Source organism: Arachis hypogaea, chromosome 3 (genome assembly GCF_003086295.3).
Source record: "Arachis hypogaea cultivar Tifrunner chromosome 3, arahy.Tifrunner.gnm2.J5K5, whole genome shotgun sequence".
Classification (NCBI taxonomy): domain Eukaryota; kingdom Viridiplantae; phylum Streptophyta; class Magnoliopsida; order Fabales; family Fabaceae; genus Arachis; species Arachis hypogaea.
This window is the reverse complement of record NC_092038.1, coordinates 126,625,140-126,644,806: the sequence shown is the minus strand read 5'-3', so window position 1 is coordinate 126,644,806 and position 19,667 is coordinate 126,625,140. Positions and strand designations below refer to the sequence as shown.

At 36.8% G+C, this 19,667-nt stretch overlaps 1 non-coding gene and 1 pseudogene across 1 annotated transcript; both read left to right on the top strand.

The window, feature by feature from the left end:
• Positions 1 to 3,923: 3,923 nt before the first annotated feature.
• Positions 3,924 to 4,031, top strand: LOC112793082 (small nucleolar RNA R71). The gene has a single exon (XR_003197791.1). It is a non-coding gene; the product is annotated as a small nucleolar RNA R71 (small nucleolar RNA).
• A 9,757-nt stretch (positions 4,032 to 13,788) lies between these two features.
• Positions 13,789 to 19,667, top strand: part of LOC112781939 (berberine bridge enzyme-like 4) — a 24,101-nt pseudogene continuing 18,222 nt past the window's right edge.

Here is a 19,667-nt window from a genome sequence, read left to right as displayed (position 1 = left end):
TCACTCTATCCTTTGAAATTCAGAATGATTGGCTTCTTTAGGAACTCAGAATCCAGATAGTGTTATTGATTCTCCTAGTTAAGTATGATGATTCTTGAACATAGCTACTTTATTGAGTCTTGGCCGTGGCCCAAAGCACTCTGTCTTCCAGTATTACCACCGGATACATACATGCCACAGACACATAATTGGGTGAACCTTTTCAGATTGTGACTCAGCTTTGCTAGAGTCCCCAACTAGAGGTGTCCAGGGTTCTTAAGCACACTCTTTTTGCCTTGGATCACAACTTTATTTCTTTCTTTTCTCTATTTTTTTTCTCTTTTTTTTTCTCTTTTTTTTTCACTGCTTTTTCTTGCTTCAAGAATCATTTTAATGATTTTTCAGATCCTCAGTAACATGTCTCCTTTTTCATCATTCTTTCAAGAGCCAATATTCATGAACCACAAATTCAAAAGACATATGCACTGTTTAATCATACATTCAGAAAACAAAAGTATTGCCACCACATCAAAATAATTAAACTATTATAAAATTTAAAATTCATGCAATTCTTCTCTTTTTCAATTAAGACCATTTATTATTTATTTTTTTTTTAAGAGAGGTGATGGATTCATAGGACATTCATAACTTTAAGGCATAGACACTAAGACACTAATGATCACAAGACACAAACATAGATAAACATAAGCACTAAAATTCGAAAAACAGGAAAATAAAGAACAAGAAAATTAAAGAACGGGTCCACCTTAGTGATGGCGGTTTGTTCTTCCTCTTGAAGATCCTATGGAGTGCTTGAGCTCCTCAATGTCTCTTTCTTGTCTTTGTTGCTCCTCTCTCATGATTCTTTGATCTTCTCTAATTTCATGGAGGATGATGGAGTGTTCTTGGTGCTCCACCCTTAGTTGTCCCATGTTGGAACTCAATTCTCCTAGGGAGGTGTTTAGTTGCTCCCAATAGTTTTGTGGAGGAAAGTGCATCCCTTGAGGTATCTCAGGGATTTGATGATGAGATGGGTCTCTTGTTTGCTCCATCCTTTTCTTAGTGATGGGCTTGAGGTCATTCCTTCTTAGTTGACTTGGCTTCCCTTTCTCTTCCATTGAGCGCCCTCTTCACAGATGTCTATGAGGACTTGGTCCAACCTTTGATCAAAGTTGACCCTTTTTGAGTTTGAAAGGGATCTCGGGGATCACCTTCTTCAAGGTCACAATTTCATAGAAGTGGTCTTGATGCACCCTTGAGATGAATCTCTCCATCTCCCATGACTCGGAGGTAGAAGCTTTTGCCTTCCCTTTCCTCTTTCTAGAGGTTTCTCCGGCCTTGGATGCCATAAATGGTTATGGAAAAACAAAAAGCAATGCTTTTACCACACCAAACTTAAAAGGTTTGCTCGTCCTCGAGCAAAAGAAGAAAGAAGAGAGTAGAAGAAGAAGAAATGAGGAAGAAGGGAATGGCTTTGTGTTCGGCCAAAAGGGGAAGAAGTGGTGTTTAGGTTGTGTGAAAATGAAGGAGGGAAGATGGGTTTATATAGAAGTGGGGAGGGGCTTGGTTCGGTCATGTATGGGAGGGTTTGGGAGGGAAAGTGGTTTGAATTTGAAGGGTGAGGTAGGTGGGGTTTTATGAAGGATGGATGTGAGTGGTGAAGAGAAAGATGGGATTTGATAGGTGAAGGGTTTTTGGGGAAGAGGTGTTGAGGTGATTGGTGAATGGGTGAAGAAGAGAGAGAGTGGTGGGGTAGGTGGGGATCCTGTGGGGTCCACAGATCCTGAGGTGTCAAGGAAAAGTCATCCCTGCACCAAATGGCAAGCAAAAATGCGTTTTTAGCCAATTCTGACGTTAAACGCCGGGCTGGTGCCCATTTCTGGCGTTTAACGCCAGCTTCTTGCCCTTTTCTGGCGTTTAACGCCAGTCTGGTGCCCTTTTCTGGCGTTTAACGCCAGTCTGGTGCCCCTTTCTGGCGTTAAACGCCCAGAATGGTGCCAGACTGGGCGTTAAACGCCCATCTGCTAGCCTCACTGGCGTTTAAACACCAGCACGCTCTCCTCCAGGGTGTGCTGTTTTTCTTTCTGTTTTTCATTCTGTTTTTGCTTTTTTCATTGATTTTGTGACTTCTCATGATCATCAACCTACAAAAGACATAAAATAACAAAAGAGAATAGATAAAATATAACATTGGGTTGCCTCCCAACAAGCGCTTCTTTAATGTCATTAGCTTGACAGAGGACTCTCATGGAGCCTCAGAAATGCTCACAGCTATGTTGGAACCTCCCAACACCAAACTTAGAGTTTGAATGTGGGGGTTCAACACCAAACTTAGAAGTTGGTTGTGGCCTCCCAACACCAAACTTAGAGTTTGACTGTGGGGGCTCTGTTTGGCTCTGTTTTGAGAGAAGCTCTTCATGCTTCCTCTCCATGGTGACAGAGGGATATCCTTGAGCCTTAAACACAAAGGATTCTTCATTCACTTGAATGATTAATTCTCCTCTATCAACATCAATCGCAGCCTTTGCTGTGGCTAGGAAGGGTCTGCCAAGGATGATGGATTCATCCATGCATTTCCCAGTCTCTAGGACTATGAAATCAGTAGGGATGTAATGGTCTTCAACCTTTACCAGAACATCTTCTACAAGTCCATAAGCTTGTTTTCTTGAGTTGTCTGCCATCTCTAATGAGATTTTTGCAGCTTGCACCTCAAAGATCCCTAGCTTCTCCATTACAGAGAGAGGCATGAGGTTTACACTTGACCCTAAGTCACACAAGGCCTTCTTGAAGGTCATGGTGCCTATGGTACAAGGTATTGAAAACTTCCCAGGGTCTTGTCTCTTTTGAGGTAATTTTTGCCTAGACAAGTCATCCAGTTCTTTGGTGAGCAAAGGGGGTTCATCCTCCCAAGTCTCATTACCAAATAACTTGTCATTTAGCTTCATGATTGCTCCAAGGTATTTAGCAACTTGCTCTTCAGTGACATACTCATCCTCTTCAGAGGAAGAATACTCATCAGAGCTCATGAATGGCAGAAGTAAGTCCAATGGAATCTCTATGGTCTCATTTTGAGCCTCAGATTCCCATGGTTCCTCATTGGGGAACTCATTGGAGGCCAGTGGACGTCCATTGAGGTCTTCCTCAGTGGCGTTCACTGCCTCTCCTTCCTCTCCAAATTCGGCCATGTTGATGGCTTTGCACTCTCCTTTTGGATTTTCTTCTGTATTACTTGGAAGAGTACTAGGAGGGAGTTCAGTAATTCTCTTGCTCAGCTGACCCACTTGTGCCTCCAAATTTCTAATGGAGGATCTTGTTTCAGTCATGAAACTTTGAGTGATTTTGATCAGATCAGAGACCATGGTTGCTAAGTCAGAAGTGTTCTGCTTAGAACTCTCTGTCTGTTGTTGAGAAGATGATGGAGAAGGCTTGCTATTGCCAAACCTGTTTCTTCCACCATTATTATTATTGAAACCTTGTTGAGGTCTCTGTTGATCCTTCCATGAGAAATTTGGATGATTTCTCCATGAAGGATTATAGGTGTTTCCATAGGGTTCTCCCATGTAATTCACCTCTTCCATTGAAGGGTTCTCAGGATCATAAGCTTCTTCCTCAGATGAAGCTTCCTTAGTACTGCTTGGTGCATTTTGCATTCCAGACAGACTTTGAGAAATCAAATTGACTTGTTGAGTCAATATTTTATTCTGGGCCAATATGGCATTCAGAGTGTCAATCTCAAGAACACCTTTCTTCTGACTAGTCCCATTGTTCACAGGATTCCTTTCAGAAGTGTACATGAATTGGTTATTTGCAACCATTTCAATCAGCTCTTGAGCTTCTGTAGGCGTCTTCTTCAGATGAAGAGATCCTCCAGCAGAGCTATCCAAAGACATTTTGGATAGTTCAGAGAGACCATCATAGAAAATACCTATGATGCTCCATTCAGAAAGCATGTCAGAGGGACACTTTCTGATTAATTGTTTGTATCTTTCCCAAGCTTCATAGAGGGATTCTCCTTCCTTCTGTCTGAAGGTTTGGATTTCCACTCTAAGCTTACTCAATTTTTGAGGTGGAAAGAACTTTGCCAAGAAGGCATTGACTAGCTTTTCCCAAGAGTTCAGGCTTTCTTTAGGTTGTGAGTCCAACCATGTCCTAGCTCTGTCTCTTACAGCAAAAGGGAATAGCATAAGTCTGTAGACCTCAGGGTCAACCCTATTAGTCTTGACAGTGTCACAGATTTGCAAGAATTCAGCTAAGAACTGATGAGGATCTTCTAATGGAAGTCCATGGAACTTGCAATTCTGTTGCATTAGAGAAGCTAATTGAGGCTTAAGCTCAAAGTTGTTTGCTCCAATGGCAGGGATAGAGATGTTTCTCCCATAGAAGTCGGGAGTAGGTGCAATAAAGTCACCCAGCACCTTCCTTGCATTGTTGGCATTGTTGTTGTTTTCGACTGCCATGTGTTCTTCTTCTTTGAAGAATTCGTTTAGGTCCTCTACAGAGAGTTGTGCCTTAGCTTCTCTTAGCTTTCGCTTCAAGGTCCTTTCAGGTTCAGGGTCAGCCTCAACAAGAATGCTTTTGTCCTTGCTCCTGCTCATAAGAAAGAGAAGAGAACAAGAAAATATGGAATCCTCTATGTCACAGTATAGAGATTCCTTGAGGTGTCAGAGGAAAAGAAAATGGAAGGCAGAAGTAGAAAATTCGAACTTGTCAAAGAAGATGGAGTTCGAATTTTGCATCAAGGAATAGTGTTAGTCCATAAATAGAAGGATGTGAGAAGAAGGGAAGCAATTTTCGAAAATTAAGTAAAAGATTTTGAAAACATTTTGAAAAATACTAATTGATTTTCGAAAACCAAGAGTGGAAAAGAAATCAAGTGATTTTTGAAAAAGATTTTGAAATTAGAAATAAAAAAGATTTGATTGAAAACTATTTTGAAAAGGATGTGGTTAAGAAGATATGATTGATTTTAAAAAGATGTGATTGAGAAGATATGATTTGAAAAACATTTTAAAAGATTTGATTTTGAAAATTAATGACTTGGCTATCAAGAAAAGATATGATTCAAACATTAAACCTTTCTCAACAGAAAAGGCAACATACTTGAAATGTTGAATCAAATCATTAATTGATAGCAAGTATCTTTGAAAAAGGAAAGAAATTGATTTTGAAAGCATATGATTGAAAAGATATGATTTGAAAAAGATTTTATTTTGAAAAACTTTGAAAACCTGAAAAAAAATTTGATTTGAAAACAGAATCTTCCCTCTTGTGCCATCCTGGCGTTAAACGCCCAGAATGGTGCACATTCTGGCGTTTAACGCCCAAAAATCTACCCTTTTGGGCGTTAAATGCCCAGCCAGGTACCCTGGCTGGCGTTTAAACGCCAGTCTGTCTTCCTTACTGGGCGTTTTGAACGCCCAGCTTTTTCTGTGCAATTCCTCTGCAGTATGTTCTGAATCTTCAATTCTCTGTATTGTTGACTTGAAAAGACACAAATTAAAAATATTTTTGGATTTTTAATAATAAGGAATAATCAAAATGCAACTAAAATCAAATAACAATGCATGCAAGACACCAAACTTAGCAGTTTGTATACTGCTGACACTAATGAGACACATAAACACTCAAGTCAAAAGAATTCAAAGATCAGAGTAAGAAATCATCAAGAATTACTTGAAGATCCTTAAGACACATGAATGAATGTATGCAATTGACACCAAACTTAAAATGAAACACTAGACTCAAAAATATTTTTGGATTTTATGATTTTGTAAAATTTTTTGTGCTTTTTTCAAAAATAAAGTGGAAAAATGTATCAAAATTCTTAATGAGAATTCCAGGAATCATGCAATGTTAGTCTAAAGCTTCAGTCTAAAGGAATTAGACATGGTCAGCCAAGCTTCAGCAGAACATTGCATTCAAGAGCTAAATTGATGAAGATCAATCAGCTTTGGTGATGATAAGAACATCACCTTGAAACACTAGAATTCATTCTTAAGAACTCTGAAGAAAGAAAATACCTAATCTAAGCAACAAGATGAATCGTCAGTTGTCCAAACTCAACAATCCCCGGCAACGGCGCCAAAAACTTGGTGCACGAAATTATGATCAATACTTTTCACAACTCAAATAATCCCCGGTGATGAAACCAAAAACTTGGTGTTCAATACCATGGCATAAACACAACTTCGCACAACTAACCAGCAAGTGTACTGGGTCGTCCAAGTAATAAACCTTACGCGAGTAAGGGTCGATCCCACAGAGATTGTTGGTATGAAGCAAGCTATGGTCACCTTGTAAATCTCAGTCAGGCAAACTCAAATGGGTATGGTGATATACGAATAAAACTATAAAGATAAAGATAGAAATACTTATGTAATTCATTGATAGGAATTTCAGATAAGCGTATGAAGATGCTGTCCCTTCCGTCTCTCTGCTTTCCTACTGTCTTCATCCAATCCTTCTTACTCCTTTCCATGGCAAGCTTATGCAAGGATTTCACCGTTGTCAGTGGCTACCTCCCATCCTCTCAGTGGAAATGTTCAACGCACCCTGTCACGGCACGGCTATCCATCTGTCGGTTCTCGATCAGGCCGGAATAGAATCCAGTGATTCTTTTGCGTCTGTCACTAACGCCCCGCCTTCAGGAGTTTGAAGCACGTCACAGTCATTCAATCATTGAATCCTACTCAGAATACCACAGACAAGGTTAGACCTTCCAGATTCTCTTGAATGCCGCCATCAGTTCTAGCCTATACCACGAAGACTCTGATCTCACGGAATGGCTGGCTCGTTTGTCAGGCGAGCACTCGGTTGTCAGGCGATCAACCATGCATCGTGTATCAGGAATCCAAGAGATATTCACCCACTCGAAGGTAGAACGGAGGTGGTTGTCAGTCACACGTTCATAGGTGAGAATGATGATGAGTGTCACGGATCATCACATTCATCAAGTTGAAGAACAAGTGAAATCTTAGAACAAGAACAAGCGGAATTGAATAGAAGAACAATAGTAATTGCATTAATACTCGAGGTACAGCAGAGCTCCACACCTTAATCTATGGTGTGTAGAAACTCCACCGTTGAAAATACATAAGAACAAGGTTTAGGCATGGCCGAATGGCCAGCCTCCCAATGAGGGTTCAATCATCAAAACATGATCAAAAGATCCAAAGATTGAAAGATCTCCCTAATACAATAGTAAAAGGTCCTACTTATAGAAAACTAGTAGCCTAGGGTGTACATAGATGAGTAAATGACATAAAAATCCACTTCCGGGCCCACTTGGTGTGTGCTTGGGCTGAGAATTGAAGCATTTTCGTGTAGAGACTCTTCTTGGAGTTAAACGCCAGCTTTTGTGCCAGTTTGGGCGTTTAACTCCCATTTTGGTGCCAGTTCCGGCGTTTAACGCTGGAAATTCTGAGGGTGACTTTGAACGCCGGTTTGGGCCTTCAAATCTTGGGCAAAGTATGGACTATCATATATTGCTAGAAAGCCCAGGATGTCTACTTTCCAACGCCGTTGAGAGCGCGCCAATTTGGCTTCTGTAGCTCCAGAAAATCCACTTCGAGTGCAGGGAGGTCAGAATCCAACAGCATCTGCAGTCCTTTTTAGTCTCTGAATCAGATTTTTGCTCAGGTCCCTCAATTTCAGCCAGAAAATACCTGAAATCACAGAAAAACACACAAACTCATAGTAAAGTCCAGAAAAGTGAATTTTAACTAAAAAATAATAAAAATATACTAAAAACCAACTGGATCATACTAAAAACATACTAAAAACAATGCCAAAAAGCGTACAAATTATCCGCTCATCAGTCATTATTTTCTATATTTTGCTTGTGGATTATTAAGGAATTGTTTGACAATTATATATTACTTTTTATAGGGTTGCTTGCATGTTCAATTTAATACTTTCAATAACTTATTTACCATGCATGCTAAGTGTTTGTGAAAAAACCCATATGGCATCATGCACTACTTTTATGTTATCCTACTACTTTAATGCCTGTTTTTCACAAAACTCCTTTTATATTTTATTAATTAAAATATAATTGTCAATACAAACAGATTGTTAGTTTGAAAGAGATGATAATCTAACTTGGACATTTAGTGCTTGATCTATGCTACTCATGCCTTTGCCAGCATGCCAATAAACATCTTACATTTAATTGTCATTACATGCACTTGCTATATTTTCATTGATGAACTCTTCACATGAAGTCATGACCATGTGTTAATGACATCCCTCTTTACCATGCATTGATTATCACCTATACTATCATCTCCCTTGCTCGAACCCTTAGCTTTACATGTACTTATTTTTTTCCTTTTTAGGATGGCCACTAAGAAAGGAAAAGAGAAAGCTACTCCCAAACCATCAGCAAGGAAAGGAAAAAAAAGAGCACTAGCTGCGGAACCACCCGTCCACTTGTACATCTCTATATGCACCGAGGACGGTGCAATCTTTAAGTGTGGGAGGTCGATACCGACTTCCGTGGGTTAGTTACCTTCTTCTCAATACCAATGTTTTATTTTTTGTTTGTTCATTGTTGCATTTGCATGTTTGATTGCATATTTGTTTGATTTTGTGCATATTTTACCACTTGGTTGAAGTAATATTTTCTTTTTCAAGAAACTTTTTATAGCATTTCTCTAATTTGAATTAAACTTTTTTAAAAACTTGTTTGAAGAAATATTATTTTGAAACATGGTTTAGAGCTCGAACACACAAAACCCGTGAGATTTTGAGCCTAATTGATTGGTTGCATCTTATCAACTAATATTTTATTTTGGTGTGTGTTGTTCTCTCTAAAATTGTAATATTTATCTTGCTTAATTCTATATTTCCATTATCTGATGTATGCATGCACTTATATGATTGAGGCCTTATTTCACTAAGCTTACATACCCATATGGCCTTACCTTTCATTATTCTTTGCAAACTAATTTGAGCCTATTTTACCCCATTTGTTCTTTATTTTAGCACATTATTAACTCTAAGCGGAAAACAATAATGTCCCTAATTTGAATCCTTGGTTAGCTTAGACTAGTGAAAGTGCTCACGAATTAAGTGTGGGGAAATTGGGATTGAAAATATTTGGTTTGAGAATTGGGTATTGTATATTCTTGATAAAATGTGAAAAAGAATGTTAAACACATGTTTATGCATGCAATACCTTAATCATATGCATTGAGAAAAATAAAAGAAAAAAATAAATACAAAAAAAATAATAAGAAGAAAAAAAGAGCAAATAAATAAAAAAAGGGGACAAAATGCCCCAAGTAAAGTAATAATATCAATGCATATGAATTGTACTTGAATTTGGGATGCATGAATATGTGATAAACATAGTTAATGGGCAGTTAGGTTTTGCATTGTAATTACATGGAATGTCTTAGGCTAAGTGAGAATTTTATGTTAATTAAGGATTCAGATTTCAGTCTACTTGACCAAATACAATCCTACCTTGACCTTGACCCCATTACAACCCTTAAAAAGCAAGTCTTAGAAAGCAAGATTAGTAGAGAATTGAGAGATCGAACCTTAAACACCAGAGCGACTAGAGTGTATTCACTTCTAGTGAGGGTTCGATGCTCGATTCTTTGTTCCCGGCTTTCATGAGCTATTTTCTTCTGCAAGTTTACTTGTACTTTATTTTGTGATTTGAATTAGTGAAATCCAGTTCATATTTATTCTTGAAGATTTATTTACTTTTCACCAAGTAGGTAGAATCATTTTTTTGCATGTAGTTGCATTCATATAGATAGGTTGCATTTCATACATTCTACCATTCCCCTTCACTCTTTTAGTTCTCTTGAGCTTAGCATGAGGAAATACTAATGTTTAAGTGTGGAAGGTTGATAAATCACTATTTCATGATTTATCTTGTGCTCAATTGAGTGATTTTTATCAACTCTTTACCCACTTATTCATACTATTTGCATGGTTTTACATTTTTCCTTCCTGATTTTGTGCTATGATTGAAACCATAATTCTTTGGCCTTATATTTGCTAATATTAATCTTCTCTTATTACTATTCGATGCCGTGATATGTGCCTTAAGTGATTTTAGATATTACAGAGCAGGAATGACTTAGAGGAGGGAAAAGAAGCATGTAAAAGTGGAAGGAATAAAAGAAATTGAAAGAATGGCAAAGCTGTCAGCCCTGACCTCTTCGCACTCAAATGGTCATAACTTGAGCTATAGAGATCCAAATGATACTGTTTCAGTTGCAATGGAAAGCTAACGTCCGGGGCTTCGAAATGATATATAATTGTTATAGTGCCAGTACAGTTAGGCAACGCGAATGCGTGCTCCACGCAGACGCATCGCAGTGACGAAAATCAGCGTATCAGAATTCGCAATCAGCGATTTCTGGGCTGTTTTTGACCTAATTTCGATCCAGAAAACACAGATTAGAGACTATAAAGTGGGAGAATCCATTCATTCATCATCATTCACTCATAATTCATAATTTTAGATTTTTAGATATAGTTTTTAGAGAGAGAGGTTCCTCCTCTCTCTTAGGATTAGGATTTAGGATTTCTATTACAGGTTCAATGTTCTTTTAATTTATTTTCTACTTTTATTTATTCTATTACTTTAATTGTTTTTATCTTTTCAATTTGGCTTATGAACCATTCATGTTAGGATTTTCTTAATTAATATAATTTGAGGTATTTCAAATTGATGATTGTCTTATTCTATTTATGATGCTTTTATTTAATTTAAGATATTTTCCCCTTTTGGCTTTGGTTAAGTAATTAGAGACTCTTGAATTATCAAACTCTCTTGTTAATTGATAATTGGAAGTTGCTAATTGACTTGAATTTACTAACTCTAGTCTTTCTTTGGGAATTGACTAGGACTTGAGGATTCATATTGATTTATCCACTTGACCTACCTTCATAGTTAGAGGTTGACTAAGTGGAGCAACGAGAAATTCTCATCACAATTGATAAAGATAACTAGGATAGAACTTCTAATTTTCATACCTTTCCAAGAGTTTCTTAGCTATTGATTTATTAATTCCTGCAATTTATTTCTCTTGTTCAAACCTTTCAAAAACCCAAAAATATTGTTTTCCATAACCAATAATAAACACACCTCCCTGCAATTCCTTGAGAAGACGACCCGAGGTTTAAATACTTCGGTTTATAAATTTTATTGGGTTTTGTTACTTGTGACAACCAAAACTTTTGCACGAAAGAATTCTCTGTTGGTTTAGAAATTATACTTACAACTCGATTATATTTGTGAATTTCTTTACCGATAGAAATCCGATCGTCAATAAGATCTTGAAAAAACCGCCCTCGTATCATCGACGGGTCGGAGGTAGAGTGGACGGAGAACTGCCAGAGGGAGTTCCCTGGACAGTTGAGCCTTCAACCTAGCAAGAGTCGTCAAATCGCCAGGCATTTCAACTGCAGAAGAAAGCAAGAAAAAGCATAAGTACTCAACTCGAACAACGACAAAAAAAAGGGAGAGACAACCACACACCAACATAAGTCCGGCAAGCAACCGGATCACCCATTACATCCCTAGGATTAAGAGGACGTTCCCCAAACAAATGCCAAAGGATGAGGGCCACATCCCGATCTTCCGGAGACAAAAACTCCTGCGTCACCCACGTCAAAACGGAAGGCCCCTCACCAAAATTCCAGTACGTGGGAAACCGACACTCTCCCTCCAACATCAACTAGAAAGGGTGGTGCCCCATAGCAGGGCGAACCTTGAAGTACCTACTCTTAAAGCCATGAAAAGAGTCCTCATATAAACCGAAGACCCGACGGTGGGGTTGAGCCCTAAAGGACATATACCCCTTCTTATGCTTCCCCTCCTTAGTCGGTAAGGTGCATAAGAAGAGTAAAGGAAAATCATTCACTGAAGCCAGAAGCTCCAGGAACTCGCAAACGAGCTCGAACATCCGTACTGCCGCCCAACTATTTGGATGTAGCTTAGGCGCGCCACGGAACATCGGCTCAAAAGTTGCTGCACGAATGGAGAAAACGGAAGCCGCACACCAAGTCGGGTGAACATCACCTCGTAAACCCACATCTAATCCGGGACGGTCGGCGAGTCGAGGTTGGTATAACAACGCTCTCATCACCTCCCGGAAGAGCGAGCTCATACTCGCGCTCGGCATCACCCCCTCCACAATAGCCCCCTGGTCACGGAGCCGCTGAAGGTCCGCTTCCGTCACTCGAGACAGCGTCCCCCAAACGTCACTGTTCACCCAAGAATAAAGGGAGGGAACGCCACTAGCGGGAACCACCAGAACGCGCGCACCCTTAGTCCTCCACCGTGCCATACCTAAAATAGAGGCGAGCACCACCATCAGCCCAAAAAACGTGCGGCAATAACTAAAGGAAAAAATCAAAACACACGCCACTACCTACTGCCAACAACACAGTGGTGCTCACCCCCTTCAAAAACTCACTACCCCCTAGAAACAGAATACAACCCTAATCCCCACTAAACCAAAGAAAGAAATAAAGCAAAAACACAAAGGAGCAGGGCAATACAGATTACGAGGGCAAAGTGGAAGAACACCAACCTGATAATGCGAATGAAAACTTGAAGACAGCAAAGAAGCAGAAAGCACGACAGCAAAGAAGCAGGAAGAACACCCAAAATGAAAGAGAGAAGAAAGAGAAGTCCACAGAGAAGAGGCAAAAGCAAGTAGGAAATGAAGCAAACGAGGGAAGTAAAGTAGGAAAGCCAAAACGGATTTCGAAAGGCGAAAAGATGTAAATAGCCCTAATGATAAACATGGCACGCAGGGCAGAAAAGGGAAAGCAACCCAAACATTCCCTCGCAATAAATGCTCCCTTGGAAAAATGAAACTGACAAACACACCTCAAAAAATGCAACGGACGCAAGAATGCAGAAAGGTCGCGTTAATCAAACGACCAGGCGAACCTCGGCCTAACCATAAAACTCGGGCCGACATATCGACCTTCCCCGCTAAGAGACAAATCCATTAAACTACGATCTGAGAAACCAAAGAAGGCCACAAAATGGCCAAAACCATATCCTCTAGCGACAGAGACCGACCTCACTCGTTCTCCCGCCGCGGGAAGCAACTATTACGGATCCGGACCACGGATTATACACCAAGAACGATCTCAAAACTCGGATACCCGGGTCCGACCCGCTCCACCTATCTAAAAGGCCCGAAACCGGCCATTAGAGCCTCTAACCAACAATCAAATTCAAACGTTCCCCTTATCTTAGCCAAACAAAGATAAGATAAGATAAGTCACCATCACCTATAAATAGAGGACCCATGTCCCTCTAGTACTCATTCATTCCTCACACCTTATACCTTTTAGATCCATTCTGACTTGAGCGTCGGAGTGTCTTTGCAAGTGCATCCCCCTAATTAGCGGTTGTTTATCAAATCGTAGCAAATTGGCAAGATAACGCCAATAGGATAGCGATTTGGGCTCGCTACAAAAGAACCAAGATAGCAGCTGTTAGTTTTTCAACGGCTGCAAATCAAACCAAGAAGAGAGCCATCTCTAAGTGTCCCATCACTCGCTGAAGTCTAGAACACTGAAGTCTGAATCACTCCCCCTTTTCCAGCCCTAGCTTCTTTTCGACCCCCTACGCAGCACCACCATCGACCATCACCCCCAGCGTCTCCGTCATAACCACAGAACCACCACCACCTCTTCGCCGAACAACCACCGCAAAAACTCTTTCTCTCTTCTCTTTCCTGTCTCCTGCCTTTTCTATCTCGCTGCCGGTTACCATCTAGCGCCGCCGCGACCATATTCTTCCCCTCCTTACAACCTCGCACTATGGGTCTGTGGCTCTCTGGCTCACCCATGCCTCTCTCATTCCCAGTCACTGAATTAGAATAGAGCAACTCTAGAATTAATTTGACTCAGGTTCTCATATCACCTTTTCTTCTCTATTTTAGTTAATTTAGGATTAGTTATATGTTGATTCTAGTGTTAATTTGATTTGCGTAGAATTATTTGCTGCTGTTAGTTGAGTTTAGTTATAATTAGGATTTTCTGATTAGAATTATGTTAGTTATACATAGTTAAACATGCTATTAAGAGCTTCTTGAGTTTGAATTTCAATTTGTTTAGATTGATTGATTGATGCTTTGTTGAGTAACTACAAAATGCTACTGACTTTTTATGTCATTGGTGCTGAATTTTGAATTGGTGTTGCAAAGAATGCTTTTTAGTGTTATTTTGTGTTGTTTATGCTTTTGCTTGCCAAGTGTTCAACAATATGTCAAGTGTTTTGAACATGTTTTAAAGTTCTATGCAGATATGATATATGATAAGGATAATATGGATGCAATGTTTGATTCATTTAGTGCACCCAACCTAATGAGATATGGCTTAGTGTTGTGTATTGTTCTAGCTAGAGAAAATTTTGTTTCTTGCAATATCATGCCACAGTTAGTGATATGTTCCGCTAAAAATTTTGCATTACCTGATAAAAGCAAGTTGTGTGTGATTTCACCATAAAAGATATAGGTGCTACCATGCTTGACATGAGTAAGTGAGACACTACTTGAAGTATCTTTGCTTTTTTGGGCTTAAAATAAGGAGAATTATGAGCTGATTGTTTTTCATTATCATTTCAATCTAAAATTAATCATATTTGTTTTTTTCTTCTCCAGATCCTCACCAGCCTATGTTTGATCCTATCTTATCATTGGACAAGTCGTCAGTGCAATTTATGGCTTAAAATACAACTGTTGGCAATATTTTACGCAAGTTGAGTAACATCGAGGTAGATGTTTCACTTTCTATTTTATGCAATTCCAATAGGTGGCTGAGTTGCTAATGATCTATCTAGTTTGCATTTTGGTTATAGAAATGAGTCATTTGTATGATGTATTTTGGTAATTACTATTTTAGATTACTGATCATGGTTGTTATTCTACACAACGTGGAGGTTCACCTGTTGCATTACTGAAAATCATAGAGACAAAGGTGCTGTTCAAGTTAATGGTAAGACCTATCGCAAGAATATCCTTCCGCCTGCTTCTAAAGCTGGAAAGAATGTCCAACAAAACATAGATGCTTCATCACTACTTTTATATTATATTTCGGTTTTGATTTGTACATTTATTCCAAATTGATAAGTTACACATTTCCACCTTATGATTGGCAAGATGGCATAAATTAATTCATCCAATTTTGGTAAACAAAAATTTTTCCTTTAACATGTGTTCTTATTATTCTTATTGCTAACTCATGGCATAAAATTTTGGTAACTTTTTCTTCCTAAAAATTATTCTGCAGTTTGTTTGGATGGAGTGCACCAGCTTACCATCTTGATAGAGGATTTAGCGAAGAAATTCACTTGATGAGACAAATTGAGGAAGTATATACTTTCTTCTTGATGCCCCTTTTTATCTATATCATACTGATTTCTTAAAAATGAGGTGCATTAATTTATTTCAATTTTAGGTATGCTGATTTTATTCTTTTTAGGGTGTCTAATTTCTTATATTATACACCCTTTATGTATTTCCGCTCCGAGGCACAGGTATCCAGATCATCTTCTCCCTAAAGCATTATATTTCTGTTTTGCATTTCAGTTGACTGAAATGTGTTTCTGTGCTGCAAAACCTTGCACATGATTCATACTCACACTTATGTTCACAAACTCAATATTAAGATTTAAATAGCAAGGAATTTTTTCTGGCATTTGTTGTAAGAAAGTTTGACTTATAGAATATGCTTATAATCAATGAGTATTTTTTACTGTATAAGTGACTTAGAATTTTTTTGATGAAATATTCATGTTCACAAAAAAAAATATTGAAATTCTGCTATATTAATTTATTTTTCAATAGAATATATTTTCATTGAAAAATAAAAAGGTCATAATTTCAACCTCTGCATTGTAACTTTAATTTTCTGCATGTTTTCTTTTTCCAATGTCTCAATCAGGGAAGAACGGTAACAACTACTAGATAAAAATCCTCAAAAGTAAGTCTTTGCTCTTTAGATGAAAATGCTTACCACTTTTTTTTTATAATGTGGATTTGGATTCTAAATTAATTTCCAATCCCATACTAACATGTTTGTATTTTTTTATTTATTGTATACTTTTGAAGGTATATATATTTGTGCTTTACTTATCTTCAAAAACTGCATATGGAATGCAAAGAAGAGGGAAAGTGAAGAAGAACTAACAACACTCAAGCAGGATGCTATCGATGAAAAATATCACCCTTAAATTTTGCCCAAAAAGTAAAGAAGTTAAAAAAAAATGCAAGAAGAGTCTTAAACATCACATTGAAGGTTTAATTTTGGTGCCAACAATTTTGTTCCACGAGTACATTTTGTTTTTTATTGTTAACAAAAGAATTTTGTTTTGAATGCCTAATCTATACTTCATTAGCTTTTGCCCTCAATTTCACTAATTGAAAAAGTACAGCTTAACATACATGATAGTTTTATTAACTTGTGTTATGCGTAAATTTATCAATAACGGCTGGTATGTTATTTTCGACAGTTTAAATGTCGCAAAATCCATCAAAAAATTGCGCTGTTCAGCGTGTTTCTTATAATGTATTTATTAATAATAATTTAATGTGCTTTTTAATTACACATGTTAATTATACTCATTATATTGGTTCATTTTACACAAACAAATTTATTCGAGGATCAAAATTACACCAACAAATTGTATTATAAATCAAAACAATTAAATTCGATTTATATATTTTAATGTGGATTTAATTTACTATTCCTACAGTATATACATGTAAATCGAATCTAATTGATGATTTACTATTTATACTGATAAGATTATTGATATTTTTATTTTAAATTATATTATTTTAAAGTTAACATTGAAAAAATGTCAATTAGGATTATCTCCTATTTGGTTTTAAATAAAATATAAAAAAATCAAAATAAATAGAATAAAAATTTAATTTTTGTGTTTTAGTTTAAATTTTAAAAGTTTATATTTTTATAAAACTTAGAAATTTAAAACGAAATAATAACAAGTTTTTTTAAAATTCATTAAAAATTTCTTTGCTCATTAGTATCTAAAAATAATTATTGGGACTTTTGATATAAAAAATTAATATAAATTAAAATTTAGCCTTTTAAGATGACATAAGCAATTAAAATTTAAATTTTTTCAGCGTAAAAATAACAGATAATTATACAATATAAAATGATTAATTATATTTATATAATATATAATTTAAAAAATAATTAAAATATTATCTATCAATTAAATTTACGAGTGAAGCCTCGTCTAAGGAAAGGGGACAATAGTCCTTCCTAAATCTCAATTTTTCTTATTAATTAGATAAAAATTTTAATTTAGTCTTCTAAAATATTTAATTAATCTTTTTATATCATAAAATTAATTTTGTTCTTCTTTAAAGTTTATTTTAGTTTAGCCCCCTGATTAAATTATTATTTAATTTATGAGAATAGTATAAAATTTATTACTTTAATGACATTCTAACTCAAATTTAAATTTTTTAGAGCATAAATGTAATAGTTGTTTATTATCTTTTATGTACAAAAGATAGATTCATAAACTTTATAGTCCGATAAACAATGACTTATATCACTTAATAGAAGACAGATGTAAAAAATAGTTAAATAATTATTAAATAGCTAAGAGAAGAAAATATGATATCTGTATTTTATTCCTTTAATAATGAAATAAGGATTAAAGAAAACTAAAACACATCAATATATTTAATTTAAATATAAAAAATGTAACTGAGTTTATAATTATTTTTTAAAATAAAATATTATATTATTAATTTTTAATATTATTTTTTAATTTATTTCCAAACACTAATAGAAATAATGTAAACTATTTTTTTTTAATTTATTATTTCCGCGTTAAATTCGTGATTTATTATAAATAAAAATTACAATTATGTCTGATTTAATTTTAAAGTTGTATATAATAAAAAAATTTAATATGTATTATGTAAATTGTCTTTTTTTTATATATCCCTTAATCCAACAGACTAAAGACTAATTCAGCCCGATATTGAGTTTCTATTTTAAAATATTTATTAAGAAATAAAACTTTTTATCTGTTGCGATGCCAAGACCAACTGATTTTTTGTAATAAAATTAGATTTTCAAGCTATCCATTCAGTTTTTTTTTGAACAGAAGCAATCCATTCGATAGTATTCCTATTGTATATATAGTCAGTAAGAAGGACAATTTTTAAATGTGACTAGACATTTTCCATGACTAATTTGACCATCAAGAGAACTGAAAATTAACTGATACATAACATAAACTAACGATCATTAAAATTATTACTAATTTATTTTAAAAATATATATAAAAATATTATTAAAATATATTAATTTTTATTTTAGGATAGTGCTAAGAGTCAATGGTTTAAGCATACAATGTATACAATAAACTAAATCTTTGGTCCAATATCAAATTGATTTTGGAGTTCACCAAAAATCGAAATCCCTTGACTTTTCGTATTCTAAAATTCTAATATCATGTCATGTAAACCCACTTATCCCAAAAACATAACTGAAAGGATAATATAACACTAATAAATCATACCTCATAATACTTCTTAAATCTCTATTGTTCGTAGACTTAGACTATTGGCTCCCTATACTTTTCTTCTTAAATTTACTTTTGTGTTATATATACTGAATGCAAACGCTAACAATGCGGCAAGTACAAACAAACCACTATTCATTATTGACATAAATCAATTGATCTTTGACCATCCATTCAACCAGTAGCATCCAATTGTTTTTCTTTCTCGCTGTGTCTCAACTCTGCTAGAGTCGACCATCACTGTATCTAGCTTCTTCTCAATCTTCCCGTTTTACATGCACAGCAACAGAATGCTTACTTGTCACCCTTGTCTCATAACCAAGAGATGGAATTCAGGCGGCGGTTGTATGCTCCAAAGACAGCAACTTTCAACTCAGAATCCGAAGCGGCGGCCATGACTACGAAGGCTACTCCTACGTATCAGATGTTCCCTTCGTTCTTCTCGACATGTACACTTTTAATCCATTCACGTCAACATTCAAATGCCACCGCTTTGGTTGAGGCCGGCGCATCACTTGGACAGCTTATTACAAAGTCGCGCAGAATAGCCACGTTCACGGCGTTCCTGGCGGAATCTGTCCGTCCGTCGGCACCGGCGGCCACTTCGGCGGCGGTGGCTATGGCAACGTCATGAGAAAATATGGCTCGCCGTAGACAATATAATTGATGCCAAAATCGTGGATGTAAATGGTAATATCCTTGACAGAAAATCAATGGGGGAGGATCTGTTCTGGGCCATAAGAGGAGGTGGAGGTGCCAGTTTCGGTGTGATTCTCTCGTGGACAATGAAGCTGGTGGAAGTACCTCCAGTGGTGACGGTGTTCAGGTTGAACAGGACCTTGGAACAAGGCGGCTCGGACCTTGTTTACAAGTGGCAACATGTTGCACCGAATCTCCACAGGGATATTTTCATCAGACTCCAGATCGAGGTGCGTCAAAAGACGGTTCGAGTTTCCTTCGTCTGCGAGTTCTTGGGACGAGTCGATAGACTTCTGAGTTGATGAAAAAGTTTTCCAGAACTGGGATTAACCAAAAGTGATTGCTTTGAATTGCCTTGGTCACAGCACTCTTTTCTTTGCAGAATACCCAATCGGAACAGTAGCAGAAGCGTTGCTATACGAATCAT